A 27,492-nucleotide genomic window follows, 5' to 3' on the forward strand; every position below is an offset into this window, starting at 1 on the left:
TCATTCTTATATGGGTGTCACATGTCATTGGATAGGTGATAATTGGACCATTCAAAAAAGACTTATTGCATTTCGAGTTTTTGATGAAAGACATTCGGCTCATAATATTTATAGAATAATTAGGCAAGTTTTAGAAGAATATAATTTAATAAATAAAGTATTTTCAATTGGTTTTGACAATGCCGCCGCAAATACCACTTCTATTACCAATTTAGAAAATATTTGCAAACCCACTTTTGGCGGACAATTTTTTCACATTAGATGTGCTTGCCATGTTTTAAATTTATGCGTACAAGATAGTTTACGAACTCTTGACACTTCTCACGCCCCAATAAAGGGTGCAATTAAATTTTTATGGAGTCATCCCCATTTTATGAAATTATGGGGAAAATTTTGTAAACAACATGGGAGAAGGGTAAGAAGATTTCCAAAAGATATTTCGACTCGTTGGAATTCTACCTACGAGTTGCTTCGGCAAACTTTTGATTACAAAGATTTATTATGTATGTTTATTTCACAAAATATTCCCGAAATTACTTTACTTCCGCAACATTGGGACGTTTGCAAAAAAAATTTAGATTTTTTGAAAATTTTTAATGATGCTACTAAGACTTTATCTGGTATTTATTATCTTACTACGCATTTATTTTTAATAGAGTATGTTAATATTGGTAGTGTTTTTAGTGAATATGAAAATGATACTGAATTAGCTCAAACTATTTTAGTAATGCGAGAAAAATGGTTGCATTATTATTTGCAAATTCCTCTTGTCTATTTAGTTGGTATTGTTTTTTATCCACGTATTAAATTAAACGGTTTACTAGATTATTTGAATATATATTATCATGATTGTTTACATTTGGAAGATTCAATAGATATTTCAAATATACAAGGAGATATTAAAGAATCTATAGTAGTATTATATGGAGAATTTTGTAGTAGATATGGTTTAAGTGATTTTGGATCTTTACAATCTACTGCCTCACGTAGCGAAAGTGGTAGTTCACTTAGTAGAGGGTATAATATGCTCAAGAGTAGGCAAAAAAAATAAAAATGGGCAACAGGTAGTATTTCTGAATTAGAAAAATATTTAACCACTCAATTTGAGTTTCGTGATGCAAAACATAGTACAAATTTCGAAATCCTAAAGTGGTGGAAGAGTCATCAAATCGATTACCCGGTTCTCGCTCTCATCGCTCGCCGGATATTAGCAATCCCTTCTTCAACGGTTGCAGTTGAATAAACATTTAGTGCTGCAGGATTAGTTTTGGACTCTCGCCGTTTAAGATTAAGCCTGGAGTCCGTGGAAGCTCAAGCTTGTGTCAACGATTGGACGAGGGCGAAATTTCGACACCAAGAGCTGAATCGAGAACACAAATTTTTTAGTGAGGATTGTGAAGATACCACCGCCACGGGTACCACAACGGGTAGCGACGATTGACGATGAGGTAAGTTGGGGTTATCAAAGGTAAAAGAACTACATGGGCTTTGATTCTTCTATCCCCAAGAAGATATGTAGGCGCTTAATGATAATTCATTAAGTTCAAGCTCATTTCTCCTCTCTCTTTTTTTTTCCCACATTTTATTATAACGTACAATATGATTATATTTTATAATTTATAATTTATTATGTTTATTTTATTATTTATTATTTTAAAAATTAAAATTAAAAAACGAAACAGGAAGGAATTGGCCCGGGAACCGTCGGTTCCGAACAGGAACCGGAACCGGCCCGGAACCGGAACCGGAACCGGCCTCCTCTACCCCTACTCAACAAGCTTCGACACCTTTTGGCCATGGAGGAGGGAAACCATCGCTCGAACATCATTATCCTTGGCAACCTGGAACTCGGGAAATCGGAGTGTCCTCGAATCCTTCGCTAACATCAACTTGCCGTGGGAGAGGGCATTCCCACACGAACCCCTCTCATCATACAAAAAGAAAACTAGAAATGTAAAAAGTTATACTTACTTGCATTTTACATATTTTTCACTCACACCCATCAATTCTTAAATCTAGTTCTACTTTGGCCTACAATGACATACAAATACATAACCTTCAAATTTGCTAAATATGTAGGAAAATAAAAAATATGATTTTACTTTGTGAATTTCTATTTTTTTCAAAACTAGGAATGAGGCTTGATTTCCAAGCCGTCATGCAAAGCCATTATAATAGTGCCTATCTTTTTTGCTTCTTCTTTAATGAAGCCAATACTGATCCGAAAAATGATAATAACAAGCTTTGTTAATTGCTAATTAGACATAGCACAAAATGAAGGCAGAGATTAACAAAAGAAAGGTGATATAGATACGGACATTTCATTCCTCAGAACTCCATACTTCAAACTTAAACTTTGAAAGATTACATTGTCGAAGTATTTCGGTCTACAAGTACAGACAATAAGTCAAAACCATCAAGTTGGCAGCACCTACTATATCTTCAGTACATGGTTCATTTTCACTCTCGTCATAAAGATATTCTCCATGCATTCATACTCAAGAATGCTATTAAAGAGCAAGCATGCGAGGAAAAATAGACAAAACTCGCATAGATAAAAATCAAAAGTCCAATATAGAATGAACTTCCTAGGTCATGGTTTCGGGTTAAATTGAGAATTAAAAAGTTTGAACTCTTGAATGACAAGGAAGATCAACTTAGGCAAGTAAGCCTCAAATTCATGAAGTACTCCTCTAATCTCATTAACTATGTAAGTTAAGGGCCAATTACGGCGCTCTCAAATGGATTCCCTAATTCAAGGCCTTACAGACACCCAATGGCAATAGCTGCTGAAACTATGGAAACAGATCCAAATGCCAACAAACGGAATGCTTCAGCTCCTGTTCCTTCATCTAGTAAGTGCGACCTTAATCTTACTGTCCTTGCCATTTTATCGATAGCAATAGCACGAGAATTTATTTTGTTCCTTGACGCATTCTGAATATCTCCGATCTTACATTTCAACAAAGAGATGCATTCTTCATACATTGAGTATTACAAATACTTAATAGATATAGCAACAGAAGGGAGAAGAAAATTAGAAATGTAAAAAGTTATTCTCATTTGCTTTTTACGTATTTTCCATTCACACTCATTAATTCTTAAATCTAGTTCTACTTTGCCCTACAAAGACATACAAAGATACAACCTTCAAATTTTCTAAGTATGTGGGGAAATAAAAAAAACAACGACTTTACTTTGTGAATTCCTAATTTTTCAAGCAAGGAATGAGAATTGATCTCCAAGCCGCCATGCAAAACCATTACAATAATTAGTTATACTTTGGCCTACAAAGACATACAAAGACACAACCTTCAAATTTGGTAAGTATGTGAGAAAATTAAAAATGACGACGTTACTTGGCAAATCTCTATTTTTTCAAGCAAGGGATGAGACTTGATTTCCAAGCGATCATGCAAAGCCATTGCAATAGTGCCTATTTTTTTTGGTTTCTTCTTTAGTGAAACCAATACTGATTTGAAAATGAGAATGACAAGCATTGCTAATTGCTAATTAGACATAGCATAAAATGAAGGCGGAGATTAATAAAAGAAAGGTGATAGAGACACGGACATTCCATTCCTCAAAAAGTTATACTTATTTGCTTTTTACGTATTTTCCATTCACACTCATAATTTATGAATCTAGTTCTACTTTGGCTTATAAAGACATACAAAGACACGGCCTTAAAATTTGCTAAGTATGTGAGAAAATAAAAAAATGACCACTTTACTTTGTGAATCTCTGTTTTTTAGGCAAAGAATGAGACTTGATTTCCCAGCCGTCATGCAAAGCCATTGTAATAGTTAGTTCTACTTTGGCTTACAAAGACATATAAAGACACAATCTTCAAATTTGCTAAGTATGTAGGAAAATAAAAAATGGCGACTTTACTTTGTGAATCTCTATTTTTTCAGGCAAAGAATGAAACTTGATTTCCAAGCCGTCATGCAAAACCATTGCAATAATTAGTTCTACTTTGGCCTACAAAGACATACAAAGACACAACCTTCAAATTTGCTAAGTATGTGAGAAAATAAAAAAACGGCGACCTTACTTTATGAATCTCTATTTTTCCGGATAAGAAATGAGACTTAATTTCCAAGCCGTCATGTAAATCCATTGCAATAGTTAGTTCTACTTTGCCCTGCAACGACATGCAAAGACACAATCTTCAAATTTGCTAAGTATGTGGGAAAACAAACAACGACGACTTTACTTTGTAAATCTCTATTTTTTCGGGCAAGGAATGGGACTTGATTTTCAAACAATCATGCAAAGCCATTGCAATAGTTAGTTCTAATTTGGCCTACAAAGACATACAAAGGCACAACCTTCAAATTTGCTAAGTATGTAGGAAAATAAAAAACGACGGCTTTACTTTGTGAATCTCTATTTTTTCGGGCAAGGAATGAGACTTGATTTTCAAGCCGTCATGCGAAGCCATTGCAATATGGCCTATTTTTGGCTTTTTCTTTAGTGAAGCCAATACTAATTTGAAAAATGAAAATGACAAGCATTGCTAATTGTTAATTAGACATAGCATAAAACGAAGGCAAAGATTAACAAAATAAAGGTGATAGAGACACGGACATTCGATTCCTCAAAAAGTTATACTTATTTGCTTTTTACGTATTTTCCATTCGCACTCATAATTCATGAATCTAGTTCTACTTTGGCCTACAAAGACATACAAAGACATAGCCTTAAAATTTGCTAAGTATGTGGAAAAATAAAAAATGACCAATTTACTTTGTGAATCTCTGTTTTTTAGGCAAGGAATGAGACTTGATTTCCCAACCGTCATGCAAAGCCATTGCAATAGTTAGTTCTACTTTGGCTTACAAAGACATACAAAGACACAATCTTCAAATTTGCTAATTATGTGGAAAAATAAAAAACGGCGACTTTACTTTGTGAATCTCTATTTTTTCGGGCAAGGAATGGGACTTGATTTTCAAGCCGTCATGCAAAGCCATTACAATAGTTAGGTCTACTTTGGCCTACAAAAACATACAAAGACACAACCTACAAATTTGCCAAGTATGTGAGAAAATAAAAAACGTCGACTTTATTTTGTGAATCTCTATTTTTTCATACAAGGAATGAGACTTGATTTCCAAGCCGTCATGTAAATCTATTGCAATAGTTAGTTCTACTTTGGCTTGTAAAGACATACAAAGACACAATCTTCAAATTCACTAAGTATGTGAGAAACAAACAACGGCGACTTTACTTTGTGAATCTCTATTTTTTTAGGTAAGAAATGAGACTTAATTTCCAAGCCGTCATGCAAAGCCATTGCAATAGTTAGTTCTACTTTGGCCTACAAAGACATACAAATACACAACCTTAAAATTTGCTACGTATGTAGGAAAATAAAAAATGATGACTTTACTTTGTGAATCTCTATTTTTTCGGCAAGAAATGAGATTTTATTTCCAAGCCGTCATGCAAAGCCATTACAATAGGGCCTTTTTTTTTTCCTTCTTCTTTAGTGAAACCAATACTGATCTGAAAAATGAGAATGACAATTAGTCCATACAAAAAGACAAACAATGCCTTCTTCTCAGAGTATGTCGATGATTTTCAAGAGTCCGAATCCGCATTGGAATAGTAGGATATTCTCAAAATAACCGATGGTTTGCCGTGCAAATATCGGACTTAAAACGGCTTCAAAAATTGACGAAGAATTAGCTACAAATATACCTTTCTTTATCTAAACCGTCGATATGACATGGTTTCACACACAACTTTCGTTTAGTGTGTACTAGTTCTCTAATTTCTCTTTGTTGTCTCTTTAATGGTCATAGTGGTAATTTTCCCTCGTATAGAGAAATTCGAGCGGTCCTTGTATGACCATGTCGGGATCCTCATTCTTCAGCATTTGCTACCCGATTTCAGCCGGGATGATTAGCAGAGACTTCATTATCTCTTCGATTTTAGGAAAAAGTGTAATGTTGAAATGCAACGGAAATTGGCTAAACAGAAAATTGGAATTGAAAAGAGAAACAATTTGTTCTCTCAATTAGGATTATCAAAATCAATAGAATGTCCCAAAAGTTTCTTCATTAGGAGTCTTAAAACACCCTTTTATACGGTGTTTACCATAATTAAAATAGCAAATACTTCTGGCCCTCCGAACCCGGACGGTTTAGAGTTGGGAAGTTGAAGTTTTGATCGGTTAGTTGGTGGTTGTTTCTCAATCTCCTTAGTTTACACTAAACAACTTCAAATTTGGTAGTATAGCCCGCACTAAAGATCATAACTTGGGGGACAATGTTGCTTGTGGAGGCGCATTCGTGGATTATTGTGCCGTTACGATGCAGAATTCACCGGTCACTGGTGATGTGGACCGTGCTCGTTGTCCGGTGTGTGGTTCCTCGATTATATTTATGGCGGATTCGGGTAGGGGTGTGTTTTGCTAAAGGTGATGATGAAGTTGCAGTCATTTGTTTCTGGAAACCTTTGCTGCAACTTTTACTGCACTTCTCTTCGTGCCGATGTTTAAGTTGCTCGACTTCATTTTTCTATCGGTGATCTTTAATAGACAGGCCATCCCGTAGCTTCAAAAGTAACGGGCTTTTACTGCTGAGATGTGTCGAGGAAGATAAACAAACATTGGTAATAGGAACTTTAGTTTTGAGAAGAACATCCGGCATTGATGTTGCTTTGCTCTATCCTATTTGTAACTAATGACCACAAGATCTCTAGGCCCGACTCGGGTTTTAACGTAACATGATGTTGTTGTTGAGATGCATCGAGGAAGATGGAAAAGAAAGGATGATTGAATCTTTGAGTTTTGAGCATGGTATTCTTCACCATCTCCATGATGTAATAAACTCAAATCCTCTCTGTGAGTGTGCTCATTATTTCTTCATGCAGAGACATGCTCTGGACTGGAGTTCCCAGCAACTATACCGATCGAAATGCTCCTAAGGCATTATCCGAAGTCCGTAAGCTTGTTGATGCGGGCCGATATGCTGAGGCAACCGCAGAAGAAGTGAAGTTGTCAGATCATCCTTCCGATGTAAGATCTTTCTTGATTTATCTGTCATTTTACGCTTTTGTTGTCTACTGAATTTGCCGTGACTTGTGGAATAAACATTTCATTTTTACGTCACATTTAAGGTTTAGCCAAACTAGTATAAGGGCGATTCCACAAAATGTGTCGTTGGTCATGTTGTTTATTCTGGTCCTACTTCATTGGTTAACGGGTTGGATCTGGCTAATGCCCGAGGCTTAGTCTAGAAATGAAATTTGTACTTTTTCCTAAGTTAGGCATGCATATGCCCACTACATTCTTTTCGCGATGGCTTTGAAGGTCTACCAATTTCTCGGTGACAATAAGCTTGACTTTGACGATTCCCATCATTCATATGCAGAAGAGACATAGCACGGAGAGCTAGATTTGGATCTTGCTACGATTCTTGTAAAGTACTCGGTCAATGATGTGGAATCACAAGGGAATATTTTGCCTATTATCCCGATCGGTTGTGGTAACGCAGTTTTCTGCAAACAAGCCAGGATGTGTCTCGTTTACGGTTTCTCTTTGATAGCAAGTTACATTATCATACATATGTAGATGGCAAAGTTGAAATAGAAATGCAAGAAAGTTGCCCTAGAAGAAGGATTTCTCCAAAAGTGAATGCAAACCATAACCCTAAGGGAATTCAATTTGCTGCAGTTCTTTCATCTGGCGATTAGTGATGGCCAGGGGACGATAAATGTTCTGGTCAACAAAAGGTTGGTGGTTGAGGGTTCGGATTGGGCTGTCCTGCTTCCGGTTGCTTCATCTTCATGTAACGATCCATTTGCAAAGCCCTCGGACTCTCCCGGGGGTCCTACTTGAACATTCGCACAATGGCGAAACTAAAAGTGCCTAAAGCTAGAAGTGTGCCTACAGTGAAGTGTACGAAGCCGTGTTTTACATCATTCCTCTTTGATGCATGTTCGAGCTCTATACTAGTCGCCTTCTTCTTCGCTTCCAAGACCATAAGGTCAAGCTCCTCATCCAAATCGTGACGCAGTTTTTCAATCTTCTTGTCCATCTCACGAGCCCATTGTCCCTACATCAAATCTTGAAAAACAGCTAGTTAAAATGAATTATAGCAAGAGAATTACAATGAAGGTACAAATACAAAACAATACATACACTAGAAGTATTTGCTTCAAATGTGGCATTCCCAAGATTAGCTTTCTCCACTGCCTTGATCCTCAAAACTCTATACTTCAAACTTAACTTTTCAAAGATTACATTATCGAAGTATTTCAGTCTACAAAGCACAAACAATATCTCAATACCATTAAGTTGGCAGCACCTACCATATCATGAGTGCATGGTTCATTTTCACTCTCGTCCTAAAGATATTCTCCATGCATTCATACTCTAGAACACTATTAAAGAGCTCGCATGCAAGGAATAATCGATAAAGCTCGTATAGATAAAAATCAAAAGCTCAATACAGAATGAACTTCCCGGGTCAAGATTTCGGGTCAAATTGAGAATTAAAAAGTTTGAACTCATCAAGGACAAGGAAGAGTAAATTAGGCAAGTAAGCCTCAAATTCATAAAGTACTTCATTAATTTCATCAACTATGTAAGTCAAGAGCCAACTAGGCCGCCTTCAAATGGATTCCCTAATTCAAGGCCTTACATACAGCCAACGGCGATAGCTGCCGAAACTATGAAAACAGATCCAAACGCCAACAAATGGAATGCTTCAGCTTTCGCTCCATCATCTAGTAACTGCGGACTTAATCTTACTGTCCTAGCTATTTTATCGATGGCAGCAAGATGAGATTTCATCTTGTCCGTTGACACATTTCGAATATCTCCGATCTTACCTTTCAACAAAGAGATATATTCTTCCTATATCAAGTATTACAAATGCGTCGCAGATATAGCAAATGAAGGGAGAAGAAAACTAGAAATGTAAAAATTTATGCTTATTTTCTTTTTACGTATTTTCCATTCACACTCATCAATTCTTGAATCTAGTTCTTCTTTCACCTATAAAGACTTAGAAAGCCACTACCTTCAAATTTGCTAAGTATGTGGAAAAATAAAAAATTACGACTTTACTTTGTGAATCTTCATTTTTTCAGGCAAGGAATGAGACTTGATTTGCAAGCCATCATGCAAAGTCATTGCAAGAGTCAGTTTTACTTTGACCTACAAACACATACCAAGATACAACCTTCAAATTTGCTAAATATGTGGCAAAATAAACAACGACGACTTTACTTTGTGAATCTTTATTTTTTCGAGCAAGGAATGAGACTCGATTTCCAAGCCATCATGTAAAGCTATTGCAATAGTTAGTTCTACTTTGGCCTATAAAGACATACAAAGACACAATTTTCAAATTTGCTAAGTATGTGGGAAAATAAAAAACGACGACTTTACTTTGTGAATATCTATTTTTTCCGGCAAAGAATGAAACTTGATTTCCAAGCCATTATGCAAAACCATTGTAATAGTTAGTTCTACTTTGGCCTATAATGACATATAAAGATACAATCTTCAAATTTGCTAAGTATGTGGGAAATAAAAAAACGGCAGCTTTGCTTTGAGAATCTTTATTTTTTCGGGCAAGGAATAAGACTTGATTTTCAAACAATCATGCAAAGCCATTGCAATAGTTAGTTCTAATTTGGCCTACAAAGACATACAAAGGCACAACCTTCAAATTTGCTAAGTATGTGGGAAAATAAAAAACGACGGCTTTACTTTGTGAATCTCTATTTTTTCTGGCAAGGAATGAGACTTGATTTTCAAGCCATCATGCAAAGCCATTGTAATAGTTAGTTCTACTTTGGCCTGTAAAGATATACAAAGTCACAATCTTCAAATTTGCTAAGTACGTGGAAAAATAAAAACGGTAACTTTACTTTATGAATCTTTGTATTTTCGGGCAAGGAATGAGACTTGTTTTTTGAACCATCATGCAAAGCCATTGCATTAGTTAATTTTAGTTTGGCCTACAAAAACATATGATGACTTTACTTTGTGAATCTCTATTTTTTTAGGCAATGAATGAGACTTGATTTCTAAGCCGTCATGCAAAACTATTGCATTAGTGCCAATTTCTTTGGCTTCTTCTTTAGTGAAGCCAATTCGATCTCGAAAAATGAGAATCACAAGCATTGCTAATTGCTAATTAGACATAGCGCAAAATCAAGGCGTAGATTTGCAAAAGAAAGGTGATAGAGACACCGACATTCCATTCCTCAAAACTCCATACTTCAAATTTAAACTTTGAAAGATTACATTGCTGAAGTATTTCAGTCTACAAAGCACGGACAATATGTGAAAACCATCAAATTGGCAACACCAACCATATCCTCAATGTCTGGTTCATTTTCACTCTTGTCTTAAAGATATTCTCCATGCATTCATACTCAAGAATACTATTAAAGAGCCGACATGCAAGGAAAATAGATAAAGTTTGTATAAATAAAAATCAAAAGCTCGATACAGAATGAACTTCCCGGGTCATGATTTCGGGTCAAATTGAGAATTACAAAGTTCGATCTATTGAATGACAAGAAAGATCAAATTAGGCAAATAAGCCTCAAATTTATGAACTACTCCGCCCTCATAAGTCAAGAGCCTACTAGGCCGTCCTCAAATGGATTCCCTAACTCATGGCCTTTCATACGGCCAATGGCGATAGCTGCTGAAACTATAAAAAAAAATCCAAATGCTAACAAATGGAATGCTTCAGCTTTGCTCCTTCATCTAGCATGTGCGACCTTAATCTTACTATCCTAGCCATTTTATTGATAACAACAACATGAGATTTCATCTTGTCCCTTGATGCATTATGAATATCTCTAATCTTACCTTTCAACAAAGAAATATATTCTTCCTACATCGAGTATTACAAATACTTCATAGATATAGCAACATAAAGGAGAAGAAAACTAGAAATGTAAAAAGTTATACTTATTTACTTTTTACATATTTTCTATTCACACTCGTAATTCTTGAATCTAGTTCTACTTTGGCCTACAAAGACATATAAAGCCACTACCTTCAAATTTGCTAAGTATGTGGAAAAATAAAAAATGACCACTTTACTTTGTGAATCTTTATTTTTCAAGGCAAGGAATGAGACTTGATTTCCAAGCCGTCATGCAAAGGCATTGCAATAGTTAGTTCTACTTTGGCCTACAAAGACATACGAAGATACAACCTTCAAATTTGCTAAGTGTGTGAAAAAATAGAAAACGATGACTTTACTTTGCGAATCTCTATTTTTTTTTTCGACAAGCAATGAAACTTGATTTTAAAGCCATCATGCAAAGCCATTGCAATAGTTAGTTCTAGTGTAGCCTACAAAGACATATAAAGACACAACATTCAAATTTGTTAAGTATGTGGAAAAATAAAAAATGACGACTTTACTTTGTGAATCTCCATTTTTTCAGGCAATGAATGAGACTTGATTTCTAAGCCGTCATGCAAAGCCATTGTAATAGTGCCTATTTTTTTTGCTTCTTCTTTAGTGAAGCCAATGCTGATATGAAAAATGAGAATAACAAGCATTGCTAATTGCTAATTAGACATAGCACAAAATGAAAGCAGAGATATCAAAAGAAAGATGATAGAGATACATACATTCCATTCCTTAAAACTCCATACTTCAAACTTAAACTTTGAAAGATTACATTATCAAAATATTTCGGTGTACAAAGCACAGACAATATGTCAAAACCATTAAGTTGGTAGCACCTACCATATCCCGAGTGCATGGTTCATTTTCACTCTCGTCCTAAAGATATTCTCCATGCATTCATACTTAAGAATACTCTTAAAGAGCTGGCATGCAAGGAAAATAGACAAAGTCCATATAGATAAAAATCAAAAGCTCGATACGGAATGAACTTCCTGGGTCATGGTTTCAAGTGAAATTGAGAATTTGAACTACTGAATAGCAAGGATGGTCAAATTGGGCAAGTAGGCCTCAAATTCATGAAGCACTTCACTAATCTCATTAACTATGTAAGTCATAAGCCAACTAGACCGCCCTTAAATTGATTCCCTAACTCACGGCCTTAGATACGGCCAATGGCGATAGTTGCTGAAACTATGGAAACAGATCCAAAATCCAACAAACGGAATGCTTCAGGCTCTGCTCCTTCATTAGTAAGTGCGACCTTAATCTTACTGTCCTAGCCATTTTATCGATAGGAGCAGCATGAGATTTCATCTTGTCCCTTGACGCATTCCGAATATCTCCGGCCTTACCTTTCAACAAAGAGATATATTTTTCCTTCATCAAGTATTATAAATACTTAGTAGATATAGCAACAAAAGGGAGAAGAAAACTAGAAATGTAAAAAGTTATATGTATTTGCTTTTTACGCATTTTTCGTTCACACTCATCCATTCTTAAATCTAGTTCTACTTTGGTCTATAAAGACACATAAAAACACAACCTTCAAATTTGCTAAGTATGCTGAAAATAAAAAAAGATGACTTTACTTTGTGAATCTCTATTTTTCAAGCACAGAATGTGGCTTGATTTTCAAGCCGTCATGCAAAGCCATTGCAATAGTACCTATCTTTTTTGCTTCTTCTTTAGTGAAGTCGATATTGATCCGAAAAATTAGAATGACAAGTGTTGCTAATTGCTAATTAGACATAGCACAATATGAAGGCAAATGTTAACAAAAGAAAAGTGATAGAGATGCAGACATTCCATTCCTCAGAACTCCATACTTCAAACTTAAACTTTGAAAGATTACATTGTCGAAGTATTTCAGTCTACAAAGCACAGTCAAAACCATCAAGTTGGCAGCACCTACCATATCCTCGGTGCATGGTTCATTTTCACTCTCGTCATAATGATATTCTCCATGCATTCATACTCAAGAATACTATTAAAGAGCTCGCATGCAAGGAAAAATAGACAAAGCCCGTATAGATAAAAATCAAAAGGTCGATACGTAATGAACTTCCTGGGTCATGGTTTCGGGTCAAATTGAGAATTAAAAAGTTTGAACTACTAAATGACAAGGAAGATCGAATTAGGCAAGTAAGCCTCAAATTCATGAAGTATTCCACTAATCTCATCAACTATGTAAGTCAAGAGCTCACTAGGCCACCCTTAAATTGATTCCCCAATTCAAGGCCTTATATACGGCCAATAGTGATAGCTACTGAAACTATGGAAATAGATCCAAACTCCAACAAACGGAATGCTTCAGCTTCTACTCCTTCATCTAGTAAGTGCGACCTTAATCTTACTTTCCTAGCCATTTTATCGATAGTAGCAGCAAGAGATTTCATCTTGTCCCTTGACGCCTTCTGAATATATTCGATCTTACCTTTCAACAAAGAGATATATTCTTCATGCATCTAGTATTTTAAAAAAAACTCAATAAATATAGCAAGAAAAGGGAGAAGAAAACTAGAAATGTAAAAAGTCATACTTTATTGCATTTTGCGTATTTTCAGTTTACACTCATCAATTCTTGAATCTAGTTCTATTTTAGCCTACAAAGACATACAAAGACACAACCTTCAAATTTGCTAAGTATGCAGGAAAATAAAAAAATACAACTTTACTTTGTGAATCTCTAATTTTTAAAGTAAGGAATGAGACTTGATTTTCAAGCCGTCATGCAATGCCATTGCAATAGTGCCTATCTTTTTTGCTTCTTCTTTAGTGAAGCCAACACTAATCTGAAAAATGAGAACAATGCTCGCATACGTGCCGATCAAGTTAGAATATATTCGAACCCCACCTTGAAGAAGGTCTTTCATAGAAAATATTTTATGAGAAAATGAGAAAGAAGGGCAGTATGGCTCGTATATTGTTCATAAACGGGAAAAGTACACTAGAAATATCATAACTTTTATACGGCGTTCACTTGAGTGCCATAACTTTCAAAATGTTCACTTAAGTGCCATAACTTTTAAAAATCGTTCACTTGAGTGCCATGTTGACGTGGCAGCCGGAAAAGCCGACGTGGCAGCCGGGAAAGTTACTATAGAGGCCGGAAAAGTACTGTAGCATGCCGGAAAAGCTACCGTAGACGCCGGAAAGGCGACGTGGCACGCCGAAAAGCTGACGTGTCACGTCGGAAAAGTTCTTGTAGCACTTAAGTGAACGATTTTTCTCCGACGTAGCACTCAAGTGAACGATTTTTGAAAGTTATGGCACTTAAGTGAACGTTTTGAAAGTTATGGCACTCAAGTGAACGCCGTACACAAGTTATGGCACTTTTAGTGTACTTTTCCCGTTCATAAACAAATATCATCCATGTCCCCTAGATTTCTCCATGATATGATGATGAAGTTCGTAAATAATGCAAAGACAAGACAATGCATATCATACAAGTTTTTCCTTCAAATATAATTTTTGCAAGCTTAGATTTGTTCACTTCTTCAAACTTTCGAATGAGAGCTAGAGATTAAGACTTACATACCACTATAAAAAAAAACAATTGGCATTTAGAAATTTAGATAGGGATTTTACCTTCTCAAATTCAATTTTTATTGTGAAGGAATTATCAACATTCTCAAATGTGTTGTCGGGAACTTACATCATTGTATATGTAATCGTCAAGCCAAGCCCTTAGCTTCTAAGTTCCTCCTCTGTATCATAAACAAAAATTTGCTCCTCAACAAATACAATATCTTGTGTGAATTAAAGTGCAAAGAACCACACCAGAGTCAATGACGCATGCGCACGTGCCAATCGAGCTCGAATATATTCGAACCCCACCTTGAACATGGTATTTCAAAATGAAGGTGCAAAGACAAGACAATGCATACCATAGAAGTTTTTCCTTCAAATATAATATTCGCAAGCTTAGCTTTGTTCACTTCTTCAATCTTCCGAAGAAGAGCTAGAGATTAAGACTTATATACAATTATAGAAAACAATTGGCATTTAGAAATTTAGATAGGGATTTTACATTCTCAAATTCAATTTTTATTGTGAAGGATCTCAGACTTGTTATCGAGAACTTTCATCACTGTATATGTGATCATCAAGCCAAGTCCTTAGCTTCTAAGATCCTCATCTGTATACGATATCTTCTCCGAATTAAAGTACGGAGAACCACCCCGCAGTCGATGAAGCACGTGTGCGCTCCAATTGAGCTTGACTATGTTCAAACCCTCACCTTGAAGAAGGTATTTCAAAGAGAACATCCTACAAGGAAAATGAGAAAAAAGGGCAATATAGCTTGTATATTGGTTAAAAATAAATATCATTCATGTCCCTAGTTTTCTACATGATACGATGATAAAGTTCATAAATAATGCAAAGACAAGACTGTGCATGCGGTTTATGTATCTCAAATTTGATTGTGTTTTCTAAAAATTTTATGACTCGATTGCACTTTTGGTAGACTTAATCCTTTGATAAGTAGAAACCGATTTCCTTCTTGCCGGAAGTAGAAGTCATTTTCTTGTAAATCAAGTAGCTTTCTTGTCATTAAGTTGAAAAATATTTTCTGAAAACAATTAGCTCCCAAAGGCTTGGGAAGATCCAGGACCCAAATACTCAGTAAGGGCTTTTTTTTTTTTTTTTTTTTTTTTTGTTGTGGGGGTGGGGGGAGGGGGAGGAGGAGGTTGGGGGGTGGGGGGTGGGCCTTAACAACCCAAATACGCCACTCTATTTCAATCGCTATTAAAATAGACGAACTTCAAATTTGAATTGGGCCTTAAGAGTATATGGGCTTTGCTGATAAGTGCTCTTTAACTTCAATGTGATCTGATTCCGACACCAAATAATAATAATAATAAACTATGTGATCCGCACCGACGAGTGTTATATAACATTTACCGGATCAAGTGGCTTGTCTCCACTTCTAAAGCAACATCAGCCGGCGACGTGAAGTAAAATAGGGCTTTAGGGCTTCCACCAGAGCCGTCCTCTGATGAATGCCGTCTTCTCGTTAACATGAAATTGTTCGGTCGCCATTGGAAATTGAATTCACTTTGATTTCGATCCCCATCCCCATCCCTGTGATTGGTGAATTCAGAGTGTTCACTTTTGTTTCAAATGGCTCCGACTTCTCTTTCATATCTAGGTTACTAATAACAGCTCTTAGCCGAAGAAATTGTTCTGATTCCTAAAAAATCTACGTTCAACTTGAATGGATATTGCAAAACCCAAATCACGTACCAGGTGATATAGTTCCGGTCATGGAAAGGTGGGCCATCCCCAGTAACTTTTGTGGTGATCCTGTCCCTATGGGGTGGAGACGACGGGGGTCAGTAGTCGATTCGTACCTGCTGATCTACATTGAAGACTTGATTGGATGAGGTTAGGCGGTGAGGAAGGTTGCCCGGCTTGGAGACATCAGAGGAAGAGTTTGGCTGCAGCAGTCAAATGGAAGAAAATCATTTACGAGAGAGTTCCTAAATTTTGTTCCCACAGCATGCTTTTAGGCCACGACAAAGAAAGATCCATTCCCTGGACTGAACCCCAAATAAGCCTTGCTCATTGATATCTACGCAATTCAATTTCTTGCAATTATTTCTAATACGAAATGAGTCAATCATCCACTTTGGAATCTTATTGAACAAAAATAGGAACACTCTCGGTACATATGGCACAAGACGATTCCACATATCAAGGTCCGAATGGAATGGGATCTAGTGCTTTCACGTCTCGCCGTAGTGCTCGGGCAGAGGACGTAGAAGTTGCATGTCTGATGTGAAGCGTGCTTTTGTGCAGCATAACTGCTACTCTGGGAAGAAGTAATAAGCATGTGTCCAACGATATATTCACATTACTCCTCTACTTCACGAGTCACAAAATGAGCGTAGATCTCTGCTTCTTCATGATGACCAATTATTTTGATTGCCAACGGCTGCAAAGAGCTAGCTACGTCGAGTTTATGCTTTCAAGAATTATTTACATCCTGTAGCGTGGTTTTGACATCCATGGTCATATTGCTGTTGACTTTCTTGCTGCGCTCTGCCTCTTTATCAGATACTGTGCTGGTTCTGTTTTTAAGTGTCTTCAGGAGTTCATGCTGCATAACATGACTCCTGAACCAGAGCTAACAAAGTTCACTCAAACTTCGACCGTCAAACCAAAACATAAAAAAGAGAATAAGTCACCCATCCATCTATACAGTGGAGCTAGCACCACAGATAGATGATTTACTCTGCCACAGTTGTCCGAAGCGGCAGAGAACTTTCAACTTCCTGGGCGGCAGAACTCCTTTCCGCTACAACCTTTGACATTCCAAACATCTGAGACAGACAAAATAGATCGAGTCGTGGATTAGACTGCACATGAAGAGCCTCAAGAAGTGGATTTCTTTACAATTTACCGAGGGAACAACCTTTTGCATGGTCTTCTTGAAACAAGTTTTATGCTCTTCCATGGATGCATTGATAAACTCATCAATGTGATCCTTCAAATCCTCCAAGACAGCGGCATCATCCTTCTTATTTTTACGGCATGAAGTACGAGGTGGAGGCGAAAGCTTTTCCTGCTGGCTTTGTGGGGCTTCCATGGATGCTGCTGCAAGTCAATCCTGACACACAATGCATGTAAAAGTATCGTAATACAAATCTAAAATCCACTCATCAGAGTGAGGAATCAGTGTATAGTGCCTTAGGCACATGAGTATATGTTGGTTGCACTCTTCAGATCACATAGCACCATTCTGTTGTATTCATGATGAGCTCAACAATTCAGGAATGCAGAGTGACAGCGAAACGACATCATGTAACCACATATCCAAGCTTATCTTATTCTTGGCTTCTGTGCTTAGCAAGAGCGCTAAGGAAACTGTCACTTTTGCCTATGCAGTGTACATTTGGTTATTTTAAGACACAACCAGCAGCAGCAGCATATCCTCAAATTCCCCTACACTAATGGGCGTTTCCTTGCTACTACCAATTTAAGCAACAATTCCACCACCAATACGAATGTTGTAACAAATGCTATGCACAATTGCACATCATACACCGCCTATGAAAAAGGCAGTTGATTCTTTAGATGCTAAAAGCAGACATAATCGGCAAGTCAAGAAAAAATAAAAAAAAGGTTCATTTATCTGGTTTCTCACGCTCTTGTTCCTACCTCTCTCCACGCCATGCCAAGGCACTACAAAGCACCACAAATGCAACCTTTGGCGCAACCAACTCCATCAAATTTAATGTCTAGTGCCAAATTCATTGATCATCACTAGATGCTTCAAAACGTGAAAAGTTTCTTGAAACGACTCAGAACAATGAAGCGAATCACCATTCCGAACGTGAGAGTGGCTTGCCTAATATGCATTCTCATGCCTCTCAACTTTCCTTATCAATTGGATTTATCAAAGGCCAATCCAAACTGTGATAAACAAAGAAAAAAAGACCAGTCCAAACGATTAATCACCAATAAAAAAATCAGCATGAACTTCTGTGAACGAAAATCACAACAACTGGTCCCCGTCCTCGCCCATCAAGAACTATAAACTCCTAACCATATTGCCTTGCCACTAATTGCAAAATTGTATACGTTACGCGCCATGGAATGAAACCACATTTCACCGGCACAATCACCATACATCAGCTGATCATCGATCTAACACCAGGAGGGAAAATCTTACTGGTATGCATCCTTTCTAATGTATCTCCAACCAAAAAGAGCCACCTCCGCTTCATCCAACACCCGCACATCACTAATCACAGAACAGCATCCTCCACAGCGAGTGATTACAGTTGCACAGTACAGTCACCTATCTATAGCTCAACCTTTCAACCTAGTCCATCATCGAAAAATCGCTCGTCCGACTGCGAACCACAGGCAATGAAACTCGGTAGGAAATCCGTAAAACAGACATGCAAAGTGATCGGCGAAAAGCGAGCTTCGATGACGGACGTACCTTGGTCGATCACGGCGAATGGCGAACTCGAAGAAGGCGAATCGAACAACGTTTTCAGAACACGAACTCCGGGTTTATAGTCTTCCCCGCGCCTTTAAAATCCCCTAAAATGGGCGCCATTGAGCTCGCCACGTGGCGGCACCGGGTTGGACTGTTCTCGAAGCCCAAGGGGGAATTGACCGCTAGACCTAGGGCCTCACGAGCTTGAACGGCCCTGATGAAGATGGAGGTGAAAATTCAGTTCGGATCTGGAGCTAGTAAAGTGGATGCACCTGCAGTGGATGATAGCTCCATGCCTTGAACCTCAAGTCAGGCTCGGCTAATCTAATGGACAAGTGCTTTCAAAATTGGGCCCAAATCCAACTATCTTAGCCCAATGCATACTTGGGCTTGATCGGGGTCAATAGTTGGTAAAGGCCCAACCCGGTTCATATGTTGAATACATTATACCATCAACAAGTTGAGTCATAGCAAGCCCTCCAAGAGTATAAGTACAAATGCACTAAACCATCTAGTAGCTCGGGATGTAAAAAGGGAAATTACATCTAATGAGACCCCGAGTTTGAGTTATGTCGTGAGCGATGCTTTGATCAATCCGTGCCTTGAGCATTTGCTACCTCATTTGGAAAGACTTTGGGACTTGTGCACGTCGGTGAAACTACAGTGACGGGCTCGTACACCTACAAGTGTACAAAATAAGTAGTTATGACTCAGATCAAGTACTTCGTAGGGGGTGTGGAATCCATGTAGTATCATCAGAGGAGATAATTGCGCCAATTTGTCCCCCTTCTCTTTTCACTTATAGAAAATAGTACAAAAGCAAGTAAAAAACAAGTGAGCGTAATTCCCCCTGCACAATAATTATGTTAACATGGATCAAACCTATGGGACTTGAGGGACAATGACATAGGCAAATTAAAAGGCGACTCCATCATGTTGAAGGCCGGTTTTACACCAACGGAAGGAAATGTATATAAAACGTACAAAATGAATTCAGGTCGATTATTATGGGACGCCCGCCCATTCGAATGAATTCTATAACAAGAGAAGTCGAAATAGGAGGACGAAATGACTCCAATAGAACGAAATTATAAATCCTAACACGTACGAGAAATCGAAATTTTTTCATGGGGATGGAATTTTTTCCAAAACTCATCTACATAAATAATCGTTTACCACGATGCGAACTAGCATTAAGGCAACATTTGTTAAAGATACTCGATAAGAATAACGGCGATTTCGAAAGTAATGTCTTTACACATCCCGGGACAAATCAGTACAAAAGATTACAAAAACTAAGAACTTCCCACGGCAACACGTGCTATAATCTTCGCGATCACACGAGCAGCTCGCAATGCATCGCCGGCATCGATGTTAGCGTAATCCATCAAGGCACGGGATAATGGAGGACATCGGGGTTCACTCATTTCTGACGAGCGAAAAACATTTAACGTCTGTATATCTACGTCTCCATATAAGGCGACTTCATATTTCATCGCCGGACGGCAAGCCTCGGGCAAATGAAATCAAATTATTCTCCGATCGCATGTGAATGCGGCCGTCATGCCTCTTTTTTCGTCGAATGCAAAGGGAAGCTGCAACACTTCGCCGGTTGGATACGGACTGCGTAACTTTTGCTATGAATTGATAGAAAGGTTGTCTGTGGTGGATCCCAAAATTGTGATGAGAAAAGCAAGGGGAAACGCATGATTTAAAGTGAAATGTTGGGGTGCCTTTTCAACTATTTTGTGGCTTAGAGATCTATACTTCACCGCTCTCGTCTTTCTTCTCTTTTATCTGGTCTTTGGTCTTCGATAAATTCAAGATCGATAGGTTTCAAAGATGTTTATAAGTCTAATTAGCGATCAGTTCCCTGCCTTTATCCCCACTTTGAAAAACGAGAATTCGAAATGATTGGTAAGGAAGAAGATGAAAAAAGTTCAATTCATCAAGCGAATTACAATTCATAAACCATGTTCATAAATCAATACATATTCCTTTCGTAAAGTGTTTCTCAAACTATCCACAAATAGTTAAATCAACGCTATTTTGACAAGATACTTTACAATTTCAAATAACCAAACTTAGTAAATGTCTCATCCGGCTTTATGCGAGAAACACGCTCTAAATATCACTTTTACTTTCGAAGTTCGAAGAGTGGATAGACTTGCGATGGATGATTACTCAAGATTGTTGGAGTGCAGTACATACTTAGAAAAGCATATGGGACCCACTCCACACCGAGTAAATGGGGGCCTCAAAGGGGTAGCGCTCCTTGGATACCATAGGACTTTTATAGTTTAAACCCATATTTTTTCATTGGTAGTTTGGGCTTACGACCGTGAATACCTACTATTATATATACTCTTTTTCGCTTGTAAAGGAGTAATGTAACGAGAAGTGTGATGTGTTAATTGTAATTGAATCATCTACTGAACGTAGCCCAATTTAAGGGTGAACCAGGACAAATCTCGTGTCTTGAATTTTTTCTCTTTTTGAAGTTTACTTTGTTGTAATTGTGCGCCGAATCCCAACAAAACTCAAGTAAGGCTTGCCTAATATACTAGAGAAGTGCTTTCCAAATTGGGCCCAAAGCATTCGTGAGCTTGATAGGGTCAATAAGTGATAAAGGCCCAACCCGGTTCGTGTGTTGATTTTGCTGCCGTATTTGTATACATTTCAGTGCTTAGTGGGGTTTATGAAGGGATTGTTTTGCCCTCTTTTTTTTTTTTTTTTTTGTATCAGGGGAAACAATGAAGTCATTTGGACTGGGGAAATAGGAAGGTGAGACTGGAACCAGCTTGGTGTTGTTATCCTGTTGATTATGAAATCTTCTATAGATGCGTTAAGTATGAAAAGCCCTCACTTTATCATCCATGGGATCGCAAATTTAAACTATGCCATGAGATGATCGATTTGCGTCTTAGGTACTTGCTATCTCGCTTACAGAGAATTTTTTAAATTTTGCACAGCAGTGGGATTATCGTGGCTGGCTCATACATCTATGGTACAACTTAAATTAAACATTTCGTAGCGGGTATGAGGCCCTTATAGGAACTCCCGAAATGAATAGCTATTCTAACCGCCCTTCTTTTCGCATAAAAAAAAAAAAAAAGATACAAAAGGCAATCCCATCACATCGAATCCAATTTTAGACAAAAATGAGTTCGTTTATTTTTCGAAAGCTTACATCCGTTTGAATGAATTGAGATAAGAAAAGCACTCGACATTAGACAACAAATAATTCCAAAAGTCCAAAAGCCCATGAAACAAAATTATAAGCCCATAAAACTCGTGTACATAAGTAATCATTTCCCACGGTGCCAACGAGCAATCGGAAGCATTTGCCGGAAGGTATCTGGAAAAAGAATAAGATTGATTTTGGAAGTAGTATCTGCACGCATCACCCGGACAATTCGACACACAAAACATTATCAAAGCTGAAAACAACCCATCGCAACACACGTACACACGTCCAATCTTATTCTCTTCATTTCTTTGGAGTTAATAACGACAAATATGTTCGACACGAGCGATTCACGATGCGCCGTCCTCATCGAGATTAGCATAATCCAACAAGGCCACAAGATCATAGAGGGCCTCGGATTCACTCCATTTCTAGCACGCGAAACATTTCGCCTTCGTCATCGGACGGCAAGCCTCGGATTCATGTCACGCGTGTATTTTGTAACCCACAAAAACGGCATCCCAAAATCGCCATAGCTAGAATCTAAAACACAACAATGGAGGAAAAGGGATTTGCGCGTCTGATTTGGAATTTATCGTTCTTGATGCGAAATAGTGACGATTCAAAACTCAAGTGCTTCTCCTCTATTGCCTTCTATATCACTGGATCAATGAGATCGCCTCTCACGAATCGCGTTCAGTAATCGCTCCTTATGTGAGGTTATTAGCGAATCAACGTTAGAGAAGAGACTTAAATACTATTTATAGAGTTTTAAGCCACAAACTCTCTCATCACCGGCCGGGCTTGATTCGGTCCACACAAGCCAATCTCATATTAATTAATTAATAATATTTATATCTTATCTTATTAGATTAATTTTATAAAATGATAAATTATAATTTCAATTAATACAACGCATAAAAAATTTTAATTCTTAATTAAAACGACAAGCATTGAAAGACCTCGCCGCTCTCGTTATTGCTGCTGGGTTCCGCTACGGGGCGGGGAGAAATTCAAGTCCAAAGTCGAGCCGGTCACGTTCAATAAGTGCGAGTGGCAGGAGGGAGTTTGAAAATCAATTGTTTGGGTAATAAAACTAGAGAAAATTCTTTTATTATATGGTCGGAAAACCTAAAGAATTCTTGGATTGCGCGTGAATATGGTCGTCACCGCTCTTTTTTGTCTAATGAAAAAGGTGAGGTTGCATCACATGAGCCGGTTCGGTGTGGACGGCCCCCAAAGCTTAGGTATGATTAGATGGAAAGGCTGTTGGCGGTGGATCCCAAAAGTGTGATGAGAAAAATGAGGGGGCAAAAGCATAAAGTGAAGTGAATTATAGGGGTGCCTTTTCAATTATTATGTGGGATCGATACTTTCGCTTCATTTATGACGATTGATTGAGAGACGGGTCAAACTTTACTTCCCATTCAATGAGTTTTGCTCCTACCGCGCCGAGAGAGATGCTTCAATGCTCCCATACTTCGTCTCTTCACTTTGTTCTTCCATCTGCGGTCCCGAAGAAAGGGACTGGAGAAAGGGAACCGAGAGATGGATTATTGGGGAAGACATTTCGTAGGGGCACGTCAACATCAATAAGTTTCTATGAAGTGTAAGTTAAAGGAAAACGATGTTTATGGTCTCTAAATTTTAGTCCAATAAGTAATATGATAACTAAACTTTTAATTATTTAATCTGGTTCCTGAACTTTAACCTAATATGTAATGTCGTCCTCGAACTTTTAATTTATTCAATGTGATCTATAAATTTTGGTACATGTGTAATATAGATCCTAGACTACGTCAAAATACTCGATTTTATCTTTAAACTTGAATTTACGAAATGATAACATTGAATGTTTCCATACGGTCCATGGACTGAATTGAATATGTATGAAAAGTCAAAGGACGGCATTGGACGAATTCAAAGTTCAAGGGATTACTTATTGGACCGAAGTTCAAGGACTGATTGTGTCGTTATTCCTAAAAAAAAACTTTGGTTGGAAGGAATATTTTCATTTCACATGAAAAAGGGTAACTAGCTTTAAAATAAAAATGAAACTCCGAAAAAATAAGTAAATCTAAAAATAAATTAACTTGTTACAGCTTTGCACGCTTATTCCACAAAGATAGATCTGTCATAGCATCAAAGCATAATTGGAGGCCAATCAGTGAATCTCGCATCATTATCAGTGACGACCACATGTGGAGATTTCTCTCTCCAGTAGCTATAGTTTCGCCAAAAGGTGGTCCATCCCTAATTTCGGTGTCCCCAATGTCACACAGTATAAAGACAACAACAACATAAACAGGTTGAAAGAGCGCAAAAAACGTAATATAAATATGAAATCTAGATTTAAATCGAAAATAGAAGAACACACACACACACACACTTAGATTTAACTCTAAATCGGGAGAAAATAAACTACAAAAAAGATATCAATTGATCACAAAATTACTTTCGGATAAGCCGACTATTGAAGGCAGCAACAAAGAAGTCTTACTGATTTGCAGAGCACTCAACTAACTGGAGCAAGCATCCGAAGCCGAAATGAGCAACTGAATCTAGAGAGAGTAGATTCTTTCAAAATGCTTGCGCTTCAATCTTCATAGATCACAGGACAAAACTTTCCACTTCCGTGAAAGATGTCGGCGCGCCATCCACAAAATCAACGAAAAAATCGTGAAGATGAAGAGATAGAGAGAGATTTCTCTCTCCCTCACTATCCCTAAGCGGTCAATTATCAAATTTTCCCTTGAACCGGAGTATCCAGTATTATAAAAAGTCATAGAAACTATAATGTTATTAAATCGAAAGGACAAGGGTAATTCAACTTTTTTTTTTTCCATTCATGGAGGATTTAAAGATATTGGACATTCTATTTTCGTGTCTAGTGATTCTAAGATGAATGTAAAAGTTATTCGCATTTTTTTGGCTTAACTCGATTAAAAGCATCTTTCAATGTAATTGAAAATGAAATAGACCCTAGTCGCATTTACTAGGATGCCTCCCGCCGCTCCACTTCTCCATTGGTCCCTGATCCTAGTGACATTTACAGCTTTATTCTTAGATTACTGTGAAAAACTCCAGCATTTTGCACAATCTTTTTTATTTAAAAAAAAAACAATTCATAGTGGACAATGAAAGCAAGAGCAAAATTTGCCCACGTTCAACTATTCAGCTTTCAAATTAAAATTTTAAATATGGGTAAAAGTTTAAGATAACAACACAGCTTATCATGCATGTAATAATTAGAGCAACATTTACTAAACTATTTTGTTTGACGTAGATCTAAGAATTTAACAACCTAATAATATGTTTTGTTTAGAATAAGATTTACTGTCTAGGAGTAGAATAATTCCAATAAGTGAAGTTTCTCTTAAAAAAAACAAAGTCCCCTAGTTTGAGTATTACTTTATCTTTTCAGATATATTAATTTTAAGTATATCACATTTTCAATGGGCAGAACTTCTCTTCAAGTTTAAGTTTTAATTAATCGAAGATCAAATGAAAGTAAAGTCCGAAAGTAAATGCATATTATGAACTAATTGCACTACAATATAGCTTTTTCTTTTTCTTTTTATGTTTTGCTTAGTATAATTAAAGGTGGTAAAATGAATCTAGAACCCATATTTGACCCTTATTTCAGGGTAACGAATCATAAATGAGTTATTTAAATTTTAAAAGTGGGTCATAAATGGGTTACTTAGAAACTTAATAGATTCAAAAATGGATTTTAAATGGGTTATAAATGAGTTAGCTAAAAAAAAACAATAGATATATCTTCAAAAATTGTATGATAAATAATTTTCTCTAAACTAAATTTTAATATTGAAGTGTTTTAACAATATTTATCTGGTCGAGTATGGGTCACTAAATTTGTATATCATGAAAATAGATCAAAACAGGCTAAATGGATCAATGTGGATTGGACCATATTCGACCCGATCCAAACCCAATTTGACCCACCCTTCTGACACCTCTAAGTATAATCGAGTCTATTAACACGTGGATTGCAGTAGCTCAAATCCAAAATGAAACTATGAGCCGTGATAATATGTGTGGGGGTCATCTTTCCTAATGAGGATGAGAATGAAGATGAAGATGATTGTATTTTCTTTCGCGTGTTTCGTATTAGAAGAGACAAACAAACATATTTGTATTAGGACTTTACTAGCATAATAGTTTTTTAAAGATTGAAAATAATAGAATGTTTGGACCACAAATTTTTAAAAGAATGGATCCCACAATGATTTTTTATTATTTGTTATTCATTTTTTGTGATTCACGACATCTTGTCAATCTTACAATAAATAAAAAGCCGTCACATAAGCATGTTCTTTTGCATTATGAAGGTTGAATGGAAAACGTACTATGAAATTGATTCTTTTATATATACCTCTGTAAGCTACATTAAAATAAGTTAAGCTGGTTTAAGTTTCTTGTCAAAAAAGTTACTATTTTATTACGTCATTTCATTTTTAATACCAAGAAATGAAACTATGTACACCTTAGGTAAGGAGATGAAAGTTGGGAATGAAAATTGAAATTAGATAAACACATCAGATCATTAATTTGTTTGTTTTTTTTTTTAGTTTTCTGTAATTTGAAAAAAAAATGAATACCTTAATGTCACTCCTATAATTATGCTCATCCGAATTATAATAAAAGGTTTCTTTTTACGGTTTGGGCTTCATAAAATGAGAAATCTGTCAAATGACAAATCAATTAATTAAAGCCGAGCAGCTATGTGCTCCGGCTTACTTACAACGGATCGGCTCATGAAAAAAATAAAGATTATGCAAAGTGCTAAAGTTGTCTGCAATAATTTAAAGAGAGAGATAGATAATCGTAACTTGGATTAAGAGAGCGACGACAAACCAATCTCCAAGAGCTGTGTGGCGCTTTGTCCTCCAATTTGGTAAAATCGTAAGAGATTTATTTTGAAAGTTACTTTTCAAAAGGAACCCAATTTGAGAAAAAAAAGTCTATTCAGATCCGCCTAATCGGATCCACCTCGAACTACTATCCACCCACTATAGCGCCAAAAATACCAAATAGGCTGCAATTTGTACTTTTTAGCAAGCAACATTAAAGCTTATACCAAATAGACTAGTATCACATGTGCGATGTTCGATTTTCGTAATCTGCAAAAAGACAAAGTAAAAGTCAAAAATAAGAGATTTAGAGACAAGATAGATAAATAAATAAATAAATATATATATTAATTAAGGCCCTTCTTATAATAATAAAAAAGGGCCTTTTGGGATATAAGAATGGTGGGCAAGAAGAGGGAGTTGTAACTTTTTAGTAGTCGAGGTGGGCTACAACAATGAATGCAACAAAAGTCGCTGAACCTTTGGATGTTACGCCAACAGCTTTACGACGCGAGCCTATCCAACGTAAGTTAATCACGAGTAGATATGGCCACGGGTGGGGCCCGCCTAATC

The 27,492-nt window shown here is 37.0% G+C and overlaps 1 long non-coding RNA gene across 2 annotated transcripts; it reads right to left on the reverse strand.

Moving 5' to 3' along the window:
• Positions 1-17,017: 17,017 nt before the first annotated feature.
• On the reverse strand, positions 17,018-19,014 carry LOC125312915. Of its 2 annotated transcripts, none has more exons than XR_007196994.1 (3): positions 18,859-19,014; positions 17,323-17,517; positions 17,018-17,230 (listed from the first exon to the last, which is right to left on the reverse strand). It is a non-coding gene; the product is annotated as an uncharacterized LOC125312915 (long non-coding RNA). The 2 variants fall into 2 exon arrangements; XR_007196995.1 differs by having other exon boundaries at positions 18,855-18,954.
• Positions 19,015-27,492: the final 8,478 nt, after the last annotated feature.

This window comes from Rhodamnia argentea, chromosome 11 (genome assembly GCF_020921035.1).
Source record: "Rhodamnia argentea isolate NSW1041297 chromosome 11, ASM2092103v1, whole genome shotgun sequence".
Lineage (NCBI taxonomy): Eukaryota > Viridiplantae > Streptophyta > Magnoliopsida > Myrtales > Myrtaceae > Rhodamnia > Rhodamnia argentea.